General features: G+C 37.2%; 1 non-coding gene across 1 annotated transcript; it reads left to right on the plus strand.

The window, feature by feature from the left end:
- The first annotated feature begins 15,131 nt into the window (after positions 1-15,131).
- Positions 15,132-15,238, plus strand: LOC141699335 (small nucleolar RNA R71). Its single transcript, XR_012565805.1, has one exon. It is a non-coding gene; the product is annotated as a small nucleolar RNA R71 (small nucleolar RNA).
- Positions 15,239-15,536: the final 298 nt, after the last annotated feature.

Raw genomic sequence — 15,536 nt, forward strand, 5'->3', positions numbered from 1 at the left:
AGAGTTGTGGCTTACGCTTCAAGGCAATTAAAGGATTATGAAAGGAAGTATCCAACGAATGATTTAGAACTTGCTGCTATTGTGTTTGCACTTAAAATATGACGACATTACCTGTACGGAGACAAATGTGAAATCTTCATGGATCATAAAAGTTTAAAATATCTTTTTACACAACGAGAATTGAAAATACGTCAAAGGAGGTGGATGGAACTTCTAAAAGACTATGATTGCACAATTAATTACCATCCGATAAAAGCTAATTCGGTGGCTAATGCTTTAAGTCGAAAGGAGAGAATCAAACCAATTACATCAAGCTTGATGAAAGAATTAGAAAATTTGGAAATAGAACTGGTCACATCACTTCAACTGAAAGAAAGAGAAAAGCAAGAAGGTGATAAAACACTCACAATTAAAGTCTTGGAGTCACAAACAAGCAACAGCGAAAGGGAAAAGATAAATAAGCTGATTAACGCAGAAAATAATTCTGATTTTCATTTTAGCAAGGAAGGAATTATACTTTGTCGAGAAAGAATGTGGATTCCACGCGATTCGCTCTTGAAAGATGAAATTTTAGAAGAAGCTCATAGTTTCCGTTACTCTATCCATCCCGGGAGTACAAAAATGTACCGAGATTTAAAAAGACAATTATGGTGGGAAGGAATAAAGAAAGATGTGGCTGAATGGGTGAATAAATGCTTAACATGTCAAAGGGTCAAGTGTTAGTCGCTAAATACGCGCTAATAATATACGCAAGTATACGAGTTCACAAGTAGTATAGAATCTTTTCTAGTTCGTTCCCATAGAGACTGGCTTGGTTAACTAATTAATTCATGCACTTAAGGAACAATGTATGATTATTATTCAATGCTAAGATGATCACAAATTGAGGTTGTTTATAACTAAAAATTAAACTAACAATTATAACTAAGGGAATAAGATTGATTGAATTAATATATATGACAAACATGAGATTCTAACTTCATTAAATACTTCATTCAATAGCCTTATTGTTCTTATCCTTAGCATGCAATGATGATGACACTAATCAGATAACACGAAACTGATAAACGCCAACTTTGGTTGCACGAGTACCATACTACCAGACATTCACAAAATAGATAGAAGCTGAATAGACACCAATTATATTGAGACCCTATATGTCTATAGAATTTGACAACATAACGGTTTAAGCACAAGTTATCTATCTTGATTAAATAGGGCAAGTAAGATGGTTAAAATTACCTACGAATCATGCATAACAAATACACGAACCTATAATAGCATGGCAAGTTCTAAATCCTTAAATTCACTTCCGCTTCATTAAGAATTAACACACTATCTTATAAGTTCGCGACACTCATAAGACGAATACGCACAACCAATACTCGGTTATCATACAATCAGCACATACTAAGGCATCGAAATAAATTAACTAAAGAAATCCATAAATAAATTCGTTAGAAACCCATGATAACGATTATCTCATAATCGGACTCATCATCAACGTGGGTTCCGATGAAAGCATGGTATAATAAACGTAGTCTTTATAACGAATAAACAAAACCAAGTACGAAACAAGAGTAAGGTTCAAAAATAAGAAAACTAGCATCCAAGTTACAACTTAAAACAAAGATTCACAAATAAAAACAAGATCTTTTTCGTCTTTGTTGAATCGTACTAACACGGTCTTCTTACGGTTCTCCTTGATATGTCTCTGGCTTAATATATTATTAAAAGCGACCTAAAGTTATTTATATAGCAGCCCTGATCAACAGAGAAGTCCAGAAATCAGCCTTCTATTCAAAATAGGATTCTTGAAACCCGACCTGGCGCGGCCGCGCGCTTGATCAACGGGGGCAAGCGCGCGGGCGCGCCGGGCTTCTGCCAAAACTTTGACTTCTTCTTTTTCTTGCAGATTTGAGTCGGTCTTCGCAAGCTTTATTCCTTAGATACCAACCTAACACCATATTAGCATCAAATCAATGCTAATTCACCTGATTCTCAGATTAATGCCTGAAATACAAAAACACTAGAAAACACATTAAAACACCAATAACTTGAGTACAAATACACCAATTCAAAGCTTTACGATGCGTAATAAAGTGTCATAAATGCCACTCAACATACCCCAAACTTGAATCGATGCTTGTCCTCAAGCATAAACAGACTCAAAGAACAAGAAATAAAAATGCATGAATGCAACTAAATGAATGCAACGATCCCCATAGAATAACTAAACCAATCAACAAGCAACACCTCAGCAAATGCAGTTATTCACATAAAGATCAATCAAATCTCACAAACCAATCTACAAACCAAAGATGTGTTTGTGTGCAACTGCTTACAGATATACTATCGCAACTAGATCAACAATCATGACTCACTACTTATCAAAACAATCACAAGTTTATAAATAGAATAAAAGCTAGACTCAAAATAATTTATAACACTTCCATTCTTATATCGGAGTTTAACATGGATTCACGCTTTTATTCACAACAAAACAACACATATATATGCTTATTTGATCGTGCAATGAGTGAGGTCCACAAAAGACTTATACAATAGTACCCATGTAGCGAGCGTTAGGTTAGCGGATCCCAGACTATAAAAGCCTTAGGTCACTAGGCACAAAGTCCCCTAAGAACTTAATAACTCGAGTACTAAAGAGCCCACTCGTGATCAATTATACATAACACTTACTCTTTTTTTTTCTTTCTTTTTTCTATTTTTTTTCTTTTCTTTTTTTAAATTTCTGAACGAGTGCGTTTCGCTCCATCTCGCTCAACCCTAGACTACTCATAAAAATATGAGCCAACTACTAGCCATTTGACACTTGGCCACAACAACTAGCAATAAAATCCAATTTTCTCCAATTTTAAATATCCATGTCTTTTATTATTAAGAGAATATCCAAAATTCTAAATATAAATAAGCGATTAAACCTCGACAAACAAATAAACCATGATCATGATCTAGCACTCTAGCAACCTATAAGACTTAGTGAAATATAATTATCTCTAGCAAGCAAATTAATTCGATAAGACTTAACATCACTAAATACGACATCATTACACTAACATCAATATCACTAATTAATCGGAAAAATCATCTAAGGGATCAAGTTATAATTCAAATGCATGAAACTAAATGAACAAAATATCATAAACTACCAAAAATAAAAAAAAACTACATGGTAAAATATGCAAACTAAATGTACTAAACTATCATGAATATGCAACTACATGAGACTCACACAAAACATATTCCTTCAACTACTACCCCCAAACTTAAAATATTCACTGTCCTCAATAAAGGTAATAGTAAGGAATTCAGGCATGCCTACTGCGAATCAGAATCCTCACCCTTAACGGGTGGAGTGTCAGGTGTATTAGGAGGCGGATACACAGAATACTCACCATATACTGGCCACTGGATGTCAATACCGGTGGCTCTGAAAGCTGTCCCAAGTGCCTGGGTGAGATCATGTACAAACCGACTATGAATGTCGTGCATCATATCCATCCTCCTCGCTAGACGCCTATACTGCATCGAACTAAAACCAGCTCTAACATATGCTCCTGCTGCCTCCTACTGCTGTGACGAGCCAGCCTCCTCTCCTAACTGAGCTCTCTAAGATGCTTCACGGGCCTACTGAGAACCTCTCGCAGTAGCCTGATCCATGGGTACACCACCTGGCAGATGATCATATGAGTACCCAAGCCCCTTAGGATCAGGCTTCCCTCCATACCACTCCTACATACTCAACAGTGTAGAACTGTCAATAGGAGCACTGGAAAGCTGCAGCTGCTCATGTGCGGGCCAGTGAACACCAGCTGTCATGCACAACTTCGTCACAACGGACGCATACGGAATAGCCCCTGTAGTACCTCCTCTCAAGAATCTCAAAATCCCCTGATAAATCACCATCCCCAAATCAATGTAATCGCCCTGAAGAATACCCCATAGCAGACGAGCACGCTCCATATTAATCTCATGCACATGCGAAGATGGCATGATGTTAGCAAAAATAAACGAGTTCCAAGCCCGTGCAAACCTGTTCATGCACGACGCAGGGAACGTGGAGTAATCAGTAGTGCCCCTCTTGAACTTCCAGTGAGTCTCAGGCATACAGAGAGTCGCAACGATCAGATCTAAGTTGAAATCCCCAGGAGTCTTATCGTTTCAAGTGTCCTGACCGGGCTTCCTTGCGGGCTACTCAATCACCCTATTTATCGCATCAACAATGTACTCTACAGTCATCCCCCTAACCACCATGAAGCCATTCTTCTCCGCCTTAGCGTTAACATAGAACTCCCGTATAACACTCATGGGCACAACAGCGGGAGCCTCACAAAAAAGAACCCAACCCATCTCAAGAATCATCTCCAACAGCTTACCATCCTTCCCTGATGGCAGAAAACCTCGCTCCTTAGCAATAGGATTCGAGAGAAGCCTCGTGTACTCCTCTTCAGCCTCAGGAGTGGAAAACCTTGGCCTCACACCACCCGCAGATGAAGAATCGATGGTGTTGCTGCCTACTTTACGTTCTTTGTCTCTTCGGTGCCATTGTAATTGAATAAGAGAAAATAAAAATTAAGTGTTTGAGAGAGATTTGTGTTTGAGAATTGGTGAAGTGGTGGAGAAGTTGTGTATAAGTGTGTGTATTTATAGGTGGAGAGGTATGAATTTGATATGGAATAGAAGTGGAAATTAAATATGGGAATCGAGGGAATAATGATTTTGATTGGGAAAGGGAATTATGGGATGTTGAAGAGTAAAAATTGGGTTGGAATTGATTTTAGAGTAAAAGTCCCAATTTTTTTCTTTATTCTGTTGTTATTAATTTTTTTTCGAATAGGGACCCGGCGCGGGCACGCGCTTGGACAGCGCGGGCGCGCTCACTCTCTGGAAAACTGGTGCGGCTGCGCGCTAGATCAGCGCGGGCGCGCTTGGTTACTGGAAAAATAGCGCGGCCGCACGCTTGATCAGCGCGGGCGCGCTTAGCTACTGAAGTTGACCCTGAATTTTTTCTTTTTCTGATTTTTTTTATGTTTTTCTCCTTTCTTCTTGCTTCTTCTACCTATAAATGTAAAACAAACTTGGGTTGCCTCCCAAGAAGCGCTTCTTTTACGTCGCTAGGTCGATGTAGAACCTTGAGCTCAAATGGACAATAGAACAACACTAACCACCTCGCGGTTTGCCGTGTCACCATAGTAATGCTTCAACCTCTGACCATTTACCTTGAATGCTTGGCCAGATCATTCTCAAAAATTTCCACCGCTCCATGTGGCAACACAATTTTGATTATGAAGGGCCCTGACCACCACTTTCCAGGAAAAAGACGGAGACGAGAGTTGAACAAAAGAACTTGTTGCCTCGGCATAAATGATTTGAGCACTAGACCCCGATCATGCCACCTCTTGAATTTCTCCTTTTATATTTTGTTGTTCTCATAAGCTTGAAGTCGAAACTCGTCGAGTTCATTCAATTGAAGCATCCTCTTCTTTCCAGCTGCATCCAAGTCAAGATTCAATTTCTTCAAAGCCCAATATGCCTTATGCTCGAGCTCCACAGGCAAATGACACCCCTTACCATAAACCAACTGAAACGGCGAAATTCCTAATGGAGTCTGAAATGCTGTTCTATACGCCCAAACACCTTCATCAAACTTTAAAGACCAATCTTTCCTCGATGGACACACAACTTTCTCTAAAATGCGCTTGATCTCGCTGTTAGACACATCAGCTTGACCATTTGTCTGAGGATGATAAGCCGTGGTAATGCGATGATTCACATTATACCTTCACATCATAGCAGTGAACTTGCGATTGCAAAAATGCGACCCCTCATCACTGATTATGACTCTTGGAGTTCCAAACCTTGTGAATATCTGCTTGTGAAGAAAATTAAGCACCACTTTCGCATTGTTCGTTGGCAACGTCTTAACTTCAACCCATTTCGACACGTAATCAACCGCCAACAAGATATATTAATTATTACATGATGAGACAAATGACCCCATTAAGTCAATTCCCCAAACATTGAAGACCTCAACCTCTAGAAGCATATTAAGAGACATCTCATCCCTCTTAGACATATTACCCACACGTTGACATCGATCACATTTCAAAACGAACTGGTGAGCATCTTTAAATAAGGTCGGCCAAAAAAAACCTGCTTGAAGAATACGAGTTGTTGTCTTTTCTCCACCATAATGTCCTCCACAAGCCATTGAGTGGCAATCTCACAAGATCCCCCCCCGTTTCGCTGTAAGGAATACATCTCCTGATGATTTGGTCAGCTCCTTGTCGAAAAAAAAAGCTCATCCCACATATACCACTTTACTTTATGTAGAAATTTCTTCCTTTGAGCATAAGATAAGTCGGGAGGCATGATATTACTCACAAGGTAGTACACAATGTCTGCAAACCATGGTTATTCTTCTTGCACTCCAAACAGCTGCTCGTCGGGAAAAAACTCATTTATCAAAGTCTTGTCCAATGAAGCAGCATTAGGGTTTTCTAAACGCGAGAGATGATCAACGACTTGATTTTCAGTTCCCTTTCTGTCTTTGATCTCTAGTTCAAATTCTTGAGCAAAAGAACCCATCTAATCAATCTAGGTTTCGAGTCCTTCTTTGAGATGAGATATCGAATTGCAGCGTTATCAGTGAAAACTGTCACCTTAGTCCCAAGTAGATAAGATCGAAATTTCTCAAAACCATAGACAATAGCCAAAAGTTCTTTCTCCGTAGTATTATAATTTAGTTGAGCACCATTTAGGGTCTTGTTATCATAGTAGATCACATGAAATATGTTGTTCTTCCTCTGCCCAAGAACTGCCCCAACTGCATAGTCACTTGCATCGCACATCATCTCAAAAAGTTCATTCCAATCAGGTGCAGTTATGACTGGTGCCGTGATTAAACTCTTCTTCAATGTCTCAAAAGCTGCAAGACACTTGTCATCAAACTTGAAAGGGACATCTTTTTCTAGCAAAATGCACAATGGCTTCGAAATCTTAGAGAAGTATTTGATGAAACGCCTATAGAAACCCGCATGACCAAGAAAACTGTGAATTCCCTTAACAGAAATAGGTGGAGGAAGATTATAACGACTCGTGTAATCTTTTTGAATTATTTAATTGTGCAATTATGGAAATTATTAAATAAATAAAATATGCATGTTGGTTTTAACCGCTATGTGTTGTTTGATTATTATCCATATGTGATTTATAGTGTATCGGGTTATCCGCGCGATTAATTATGGGATCATATTGAATTGTTTTCACTTTTAAAAGTGGATTTAGCACAAATTTATTTGCATAAATATTGGGAATGTTTCTAAAATTGTTTTTATGATTTTATAATTACAATAATTATTTTTAGGAATTTATAAAATTGAGAAATCAATATTTCATTAATTATTTATCTTTAAATGATTTTCTGAGTATGTTTAATGGTAAAATCCATATTTAATTCTAAAATTCTTCAAAAATTATGAAACTCATATTTATTTAAGTTTGAAATATTCTGAGAATTTTAAAATTATTTTGGAAATTTTCGGGATTAATTTCACCCGCACGTTGTTTCGGTTATTTGTTAAAAGCGGGTATAAATTGCGTTTCAGAAATTATTTTAAAAGTATGAAAATTATGTTTTTAATTACTTTGGGATATTTATAACACTTTAAGACTATTTTCATGATTTTCTGAAACTGTTTTAAGTACAGCTCAGTTCATTAATTGTGAAATGCGGGTACGAGTTGCGTTGTAAAAATGCTCTAAAAAAAATTATGAAAATTTCATTTTATTAGTTTCGAAATTTTTATAAAATTTTAAAATTTATATGGATTTATTTAAAGTTGTTTTATTGGTAAATTATATCATTAAATTGTGTTTACCGGATAAAAACCCAGTCCCAGAACAAGAAGGAAACGTGGCAATCATATGTGAATTACCAGATACATGTCTATATTTATTTTAACAAATTCATACGTGTCAGTAGCAGAATAAAAAGAAAAAAAAATTATTATTAAATCAAACCCCACCCCTGTTTCTTCTCGGTTCTTACTCTCCTGATTCTCTCCTCTCTCCCATATCCTCATCTCTCTCTTCACCTCATCTCTTTAATCTCTTCCTTTCAATTCTTTAATTTCTTCGCCGCTGTCCTTGGTGGTTGTCTGTGCTCGGGTTCCGTTCCATTTGCTTCTCGGTAACATTCCGATTGGCCTGTTATATATATATGCAAATGTATATATATAAGTATGTGTGTGAGTATGGGAGAAACAGTGCGGCTTTTGACTTAATTGTTGTTGCCGCCTGTGTTTTCCGTTATATTCTCCGATTGTCTTGTTGTTTGGTGGCGCGTGACGTGCGCGTTGGTGCTGTGTGTATAATGTTGTGGGTGTGTCTGTGTTCATATTATGTGGGTATTGTTGATTCATCAATTTACCCTTAGTTCTGCTAGTTCCAAATTGTTCTTTCCGGTTGTCTTAATTCGTGTTGAATTGTTTTCCGATTACGCGATTATTAATCAATTTTTTCCAGCAGAATTTTATTTGAGGAATTTCGTGATATAAATAAAAATAATTTTAATTTTCGTGCGGGAAATTAATTAATCGGTGAAATACGTGTTGGAAACCCGAGAATTAATCGGGTACCCGCGATATTTTGCCGCCGTCTGCGATGACTATTTACGAGTGGACGGTGGACTGTGATGATCGTTATCTGAGTCCTAATATTTTAAAATAAATAAATTAGTTCGTGAAATTATCTTTGAAACGAGAATTTGATTTTTATATTAAAGTCAAGTACGTAAGTTAGTGAATGAATTGTGATTGGATTGATTATTGGCTTGAATTGGTGGTTGGATTTTGGGTTGTGGTTGTTGTGAACTTGATTGTCGTTGGTTTGACGTCGATTGTATTCGACGGGTAGTCCGATAAACAAAAGAGAAGCTGCCCGATTTTCGGGAAATCGAACTACGAAAATACGGGAACGTACCCTGGGATTATTGAGACGTCGAGCGAGTATAAGTATATACATAAACGTAAGTTTTATACAAAACCTGAATTGTACATTGTAGTGGAACGTTTTGCCAAAACCAATAACCCTAATTTCATATGATAACAAGTATACGTACTTTCTGAAAACAAACACCGAATCGATTTTCGAGAACGTGAACCCTAACTGATGTCTGTATTGTAATACTGTATGTGTTACGAGTCGGATTTAAATATCGTTGGGTAAGAATTAGTATCGAGGATATGTCAAGCATACCTAGACGTCTAACGTAGGGTATTTCAATCCTGTAGGTTATAGTCGAGAACCTGAAAGTGGACGATGGACTAAAGATAACATAGTGGTCAGTCGACGAGCTCAGTAGAGTTTCAACAGAAAGACCTGAGTGTCGAAGTCGAATCCAATGGGATCTAGTGGTTGGACGTTAGAGCCTGAGCAGCAGAGTCAGATCAGAATTGATCAGTAATAGTTGTAAAGCCTGTAAGGCAAGTATTTCTGAACTTTTATTCAAGATATAATACTAATGTTTTCGAACTGTTTTATAACATATTGCTATCATTAAACATAACTCCTGTTTTATAATGCATATGCTTCAAACTATTTACCCTTAAACCCTGATTCTTTCTTGATCTTGAGCCGTAAGCCTTATTCTTTGCAAACCGTCCTTTGTTGATCCTCAGACACCAAACCACACAGATATGATACCACTTCCCAAATGTTTAACTACCAGACACCAAACACTAGAAGAAAATTGTTTGAAAACACAGAAACTTTTATACTCCAACCATTCCTTATAACATCAAAGAACTATACCTTGAAAGATCAATATTCATCCAATATCTGGTCATTTTACAGATTGAAAACCGTTTCTTATACATACCTTGATATACCCTTGAGATATCCATGAGTTTCCTTACGTTTTTATGCAAATGTTTAACCGTTATTGATTATGATCTTGTTTTATTGAATCATATTATTATCGTATTGAACTGCTTTAGGATTGCATAGTTTTTATATATGTGGACCAGATTCGTGGTCAGACCATGCCAATGGTCAAGTTAGGCCAATGTGTGCCTTGGATCCAGTAATTAGAGCAGTACTGTGTGCTTGCTCGGGGTTAGTGCGTGACTGATCAACAACCTAACCTTGGTTTTTAAAACTTAAAATGAATATCCAATTCTAATGATTAGTTAAAAAGAAACTTGATTCATCTGAATCATCTCACTTGATCATTGTTTAACCTCAGTTATCGTTATTATGACTTGCTGAGCTAGTTAGCTCACTCTTGCGAATCTTTTTATGTATTCTACAGTTAAAAAGGGATACAGTTGATAGCGAGGTTTCCCAGTTCAATGTGCGAGCTAGAATTCCAGATTGAGTTGGATCGAGCTAGCAGAAGCTTATGGAGGTAGTGAGATAGTAAGATTGTAAGAATAATTTTATTATCAGTTGTAAGTTAAATTAGTTGGGATTTGGTACGTTGTAATAAAAATTAAGGCTGTGGCTTGTTTTCATACTTAAACCTGTTGCGATCCATGGTTACATAGAGCAGGGTCATTGCAATTAATATTTCATATACATGTTGAGATATTGTGTTTGTGTTGTGGACCCCAAACTTCTGACCCGGGTTTGGAGGGCGCCACAAAAATTCTCAATGACCCTCACATTTGAAAGCGTTTGTTCTAAATCCAATCATGTATGATGAGTTAGGAAGAACTTTCTTGTATTCCTATTTGATTTCATTGATATTAATAAAAGACTTGTTCTGGTTTTATTATGGGCTTTATCTATTTAAAGTGTCTTAAATAAGATGCTCCATAGTTTAGAGTAAAGCTTCTAGAATTATAATGAGATTATAATAGTGACATCTAGAAGATGATAACTCTAGACTTAAACAGTTCCTGATCATAGGATAACTAATCGGATGTTAGTGGATCCGCAAAGATTGGTACATACTATGTTTGCTCCCTTCAGGAGGATGTCTGCTCTCATAGGCATTTGTGTGGTGACACTATAACTAGTATGTAGGTGCTTATTAGGGAATAAGTTCACTGAACATGACTCGATAAGTTGAACAACTAATGGAGATTACTCACGTGTCAATAGTTATTCACTGAGTGATAGTTATACAAGTGTCCTTAGACTTGAGATCGTTGAAGTTGTCTTATATATAATGAACTGTGCTTTGGTTTAGTCCTTAGTCTCAAGGATATCCATTAGGTCTATTCTGGGCATAGGGATTTGTGTATAGAGATAGTTAACGTCAATAGAGGATCTACCCCTTCCAGTATAGGAAGAGAATATCCTATGTTATTCTTAGTATGCGAGTTCTGGAATCTCTGGCCTGAGTGTCTGAAATTAGAAAGGAGTTTCTAATTTGCATTAATATGAACTTTGAATTATGAACAAGAAATCATATGATTAAATTTGATAGGCCTGACATGAGATCCATGCCTTGTATTTAATCGGGATATTGTAAGGGTAGAAGGAATTCATTGTACGGTAACTAGTCACTGACAGGTTCTTGGTATTCTAAGCAGTGAATTCATATTATCCAGATAGTCGCGATATGTTGAGAAGCATCACTCACGATGTAGAATAAATATAATTAATCAGTTAATTATATTTAGTGAATTTTAGTATTCATGTAAATAATTAATAAAAGTTTATTATTATTTATTTCTACTACCGACATAATATTGAACCTACAGGGTCACACCATAAAAAAATATTTTCTTTGATGAAATAATGAGAGAGAGAATTATTTTCTAAATAGTTTAGAAAAAGAAATAATGATTAAAATAGTTTTAATTATTATTAAAGCATTTTATAAAGATAAAATGTGGGGGTTAATATATATATATATAAAGATATATTATAAAACCCTAGGAGAGCCCTATAAATAGAATGAGATGGCTTATTCTATTCATATACTTGGTTTTGTGAAAACCCTAGCCTCCATCTTCTTCCTCTCTCTCTCTCTCTCTCCCAAAAACTCCATTTTTATAAAAGCTTGGTTTTATAAAAAGCTTTATCGAAGAAGATCATTCTTGGTGGATACCGGTAGAGTGCTTCACACATTGAGGGGCAACTGCTAGCAACCAGTCATAAAGCTTCGATTTTCAAGGTATGGTTACGATTCCTCAGTTTTTCTGATTTATACGTTTTTCTATATGTGCGATACATGGTTTTTATGGAATAATTGTTATATCATGCTTCCGCTCATCCGTAAATTCCTTCATTGGTATCAGAGCTAGGTTTTGCATATAGAGATTCATATAAAAAATTTCAGATTTTTTAATGCATGTATGGATTTGTTATGATTTTTGCAAGTTTATTTAGATTTAATTATGAATTAATTCGAAATAATTTTTGCATAAGATCTTGACTACTGATCTGAGTTCTACAAGTGTCGTAGATCATCTAGGTATTTTTTTCATAATTTTGTGATGTGTAGATTATTTGTTATGAATTTTTTAAAATTGTTTTAATTAAAATTCATGAAATAATTATGCTTGTGAATAATTATGATTAAAATTTGCACAAGGATCCATGGCTGATTTGATAATTTTCTTCTACTTTCTGATTTAAGAAATTATATTATTTTGATTTTTATTAATTTATTAATTAAATGTTAATTAATTTATTAATAATAAAATTAAAATAATAATATATTAATAAAGGTTATTAAGTAAGGGAGTAAAGGAAGGGGGTTACTCCTCTTTTTGTAACAGCAGTCAGTAAAAGAAACGGCAAGGAGAAAACAAAGAAAAAAAAACTGATCAATGAAGGGCAAAGGGAAGTGATCCTTCCTAGTGGCCTTGTTCAGCTTCCTGTAGTCCATGCAAACTCTCAACCCCATGACTGTTCTCATAGGAATAAGCTCATTCTTCTCATTTGCTACCACAGTATTTCCACCTTTCTTCGACACACATTGAACCGGGCTTACCCATGAACTGTCAGAAATAGGATAGATGATCCCTGCATCTAGTCACTTAAGAATTTCTTTCTTCACTACTTCCTTCATGATTGGATTAAGTCATCTTTGCTGCTCGACCGTAGGCTTGCTACCTTCCTCTAACAGAATTTTATGCATGTAATAAGAATGGTTGATTCCCTTGATGATATCTGCTATAGTCCAGCAAATTGCTGATTTGAACTCTCTCAGAATCCTTAGAAGCTTTTCCTCGTCACTCCCTGAATGGTCAGATGCAATAATAACGGGCAAAGTAGATGCATCATCTAAAAACGCATACCTCAAATGCTCAGGTAAAGGATTAAGCTCAAGAGTGAGAGCTTCTTTAATAGATGGCTTGAGGCGTTTAGGAGCTTTGTTCAATTCCTCAATTCCAAGAGATTTAAAAGGCATATGAATCTTCCTCTTCCAGGGAGAAACATTCAAATATTGCAATTGTTCTCCACCTTCATCATCTTCACTATCTGAATTCCCCAATAAGGCTTTTTCTAAGGCATCAATATTTAGCAATTGATCAAGTTCTGAAGTAACCACCGAATCGACCAACTCCACCTTTAGGCACTCCTCATTTTCCGTAGGAAATTTCATAGCATTGAACACATTAAAAGTTACATCCTGATCCAACACCCGCATTGTGTGCTTACCCTTCTGCACATCTATCAAGGTTCGGCTAATTGCCAATAAAGGTCTTCCCAAGATTATGGGAATCTTCTTATCCTCCTCGAAATCAAGAATTACGAAATCAGCAGGGAAGATGAGTTTATCAACCTTGACCAAGACATCCTCCACAATACCTCGCGGATATGTAATAGAACGGTCGACCAACTGCAAGGTCATATAAGTCGGTTTTGGATCAGGTAAGTCCAACTGCTTGAAGATTGACAAAGGCATCAGATTTATGCTAGCTCCCAAGTCATATAAGCATCTGTTAAAAGAAAATTTTCCAATAGTACACGGAATAGTGAAACTTCCTGGATCTTTAAGCTTCGGAGGCAACTTCTGTTGCAGCACATCACTGCATTCCTCCGTGAGAGCGACAGTCTCTAAATCATCTAGCTTCACTTTCCGAGAGAGAATACCTTTCATAAACTTTGCATAACTAGGCATCTGCTCAAGAGTCTCAGCGAAGGTATGTTGATATGAAGTTTCTTGAACACATCCAGAAACTTCCTAAATTGCTTGTCCAGCTTTTTCTTCTGCAACCTCTTAGGAAAAGGCGGTGGAGGATAGATCTGTTTCTCCCCTGTATTACCCTCAAGAGGAGTGTGCTCAATAGTAGTCTTTCTTATTTCCACTTCTACTTCCTGCTGCTCTAATTCTTTCTCAGCCTCAGCTTTTTCAGTAAACACTTGCGTTTGTTCAGAATTCGCAACCTTTCCAGACCTCAAAGTGATTGCCTTTACCTGCTCATTAGCTTCCATCTTTCCTGGCACTTCAGTGTCACTAGGTAGTGTACCAGGATGACGATTTAGCAAGGCATTGGCAATTTTCCCAATTTGATTTTCCAAGGTCTTGATTGAAACAACTTGACTTTTGCACATAAGTTTCAACTCCTCTAATTCAGATTTTTCATTAGCTTGTTGCAGCTGGAGTTGTTGTCTTGGTGTATATTACGGTTACTGAAAACCAGGGGGTTGTACTGCTTAGCTGGATACTACTGATAAGGTGGTTGAATCGCATTCTGAGCGTTGCTCCAACTGAAATTAGGATGATTGCGGTTGTTGGGATGATAACTGGCTAGCACAGGTTGGTGCGAACGCTGGAAGTTGCTCACGAACTGAGCTCACTTGAGATTGCGCACTGATCAGTCTCATGGGTACCAGCACAAAGCTCACAGACACTAGAGATTTGATTAACTCCATAATTAGCCAAAATGTCCACCTTCATCGTCAAAGCCTTAAGTTGGGTAGCTATAGCAGTTGCTGCATTCAACTCCAGAATTCCTGCTACCTTTCCCCGAGTCTGTCTCTGGGAAGGATTCTGGTACACATTTGCAACCATCAGTTCAATAAGTTCATAAGCTTCATCGTAGCTTTTAGCCCACAAGGCTCCTCTTGATGCTGCATCGAGCATGGGTCTAGAAGTAGCACCCAATCCATTGTAAAAACAGTTGATAATTATCCCATCAAGCATGCTATGGTGTGGGCACTTCCTTAGCATCTCCTTATATCGATCCCAAGCCTCACACAAAGATTCTCCTATTTGCTGAGCAAACTCAGTAAGAGCATTCCTGATTGCAGCAATCTTCGCCATAGGGAAGAATTTAGTGAGAAACTTTTGAGCAAGATCTTCCCAAGTGGTGATAGACCCTGCTGGTAGAGAATGTAACCAACACGTAGCTTTGTCCCTCGGAGAGAATGGGAAGAGTCACAGCTTGATAGTATCTTCAGTCACATCATTGAACTTGAAAGTGTCGCAGATCTCGATGAAATCCCTGATGTGCATGTTGGGGTCTTCAGTAGGAGAACCCCCAAACTGAACTGAGTTCCGTATCATCTGAATCGTGCTTGACTTGTTCTCAAAAGTTTTAGCCCTG

The sequence above is a fragment of the Apium graveolens genome, chromosome 11, assembly GCF_009905375.1.
Source record: "Apium graveolens cultivar Ventura chromosome 11, ASM990537v1, whole genome shotgun sequence".
Lineage (NCBI taxonomy): Eukaryota > Viridiplantae > Streptophyta > Magnoliopsida > Apiales > Apiaceae > Apium > Apium graveolens.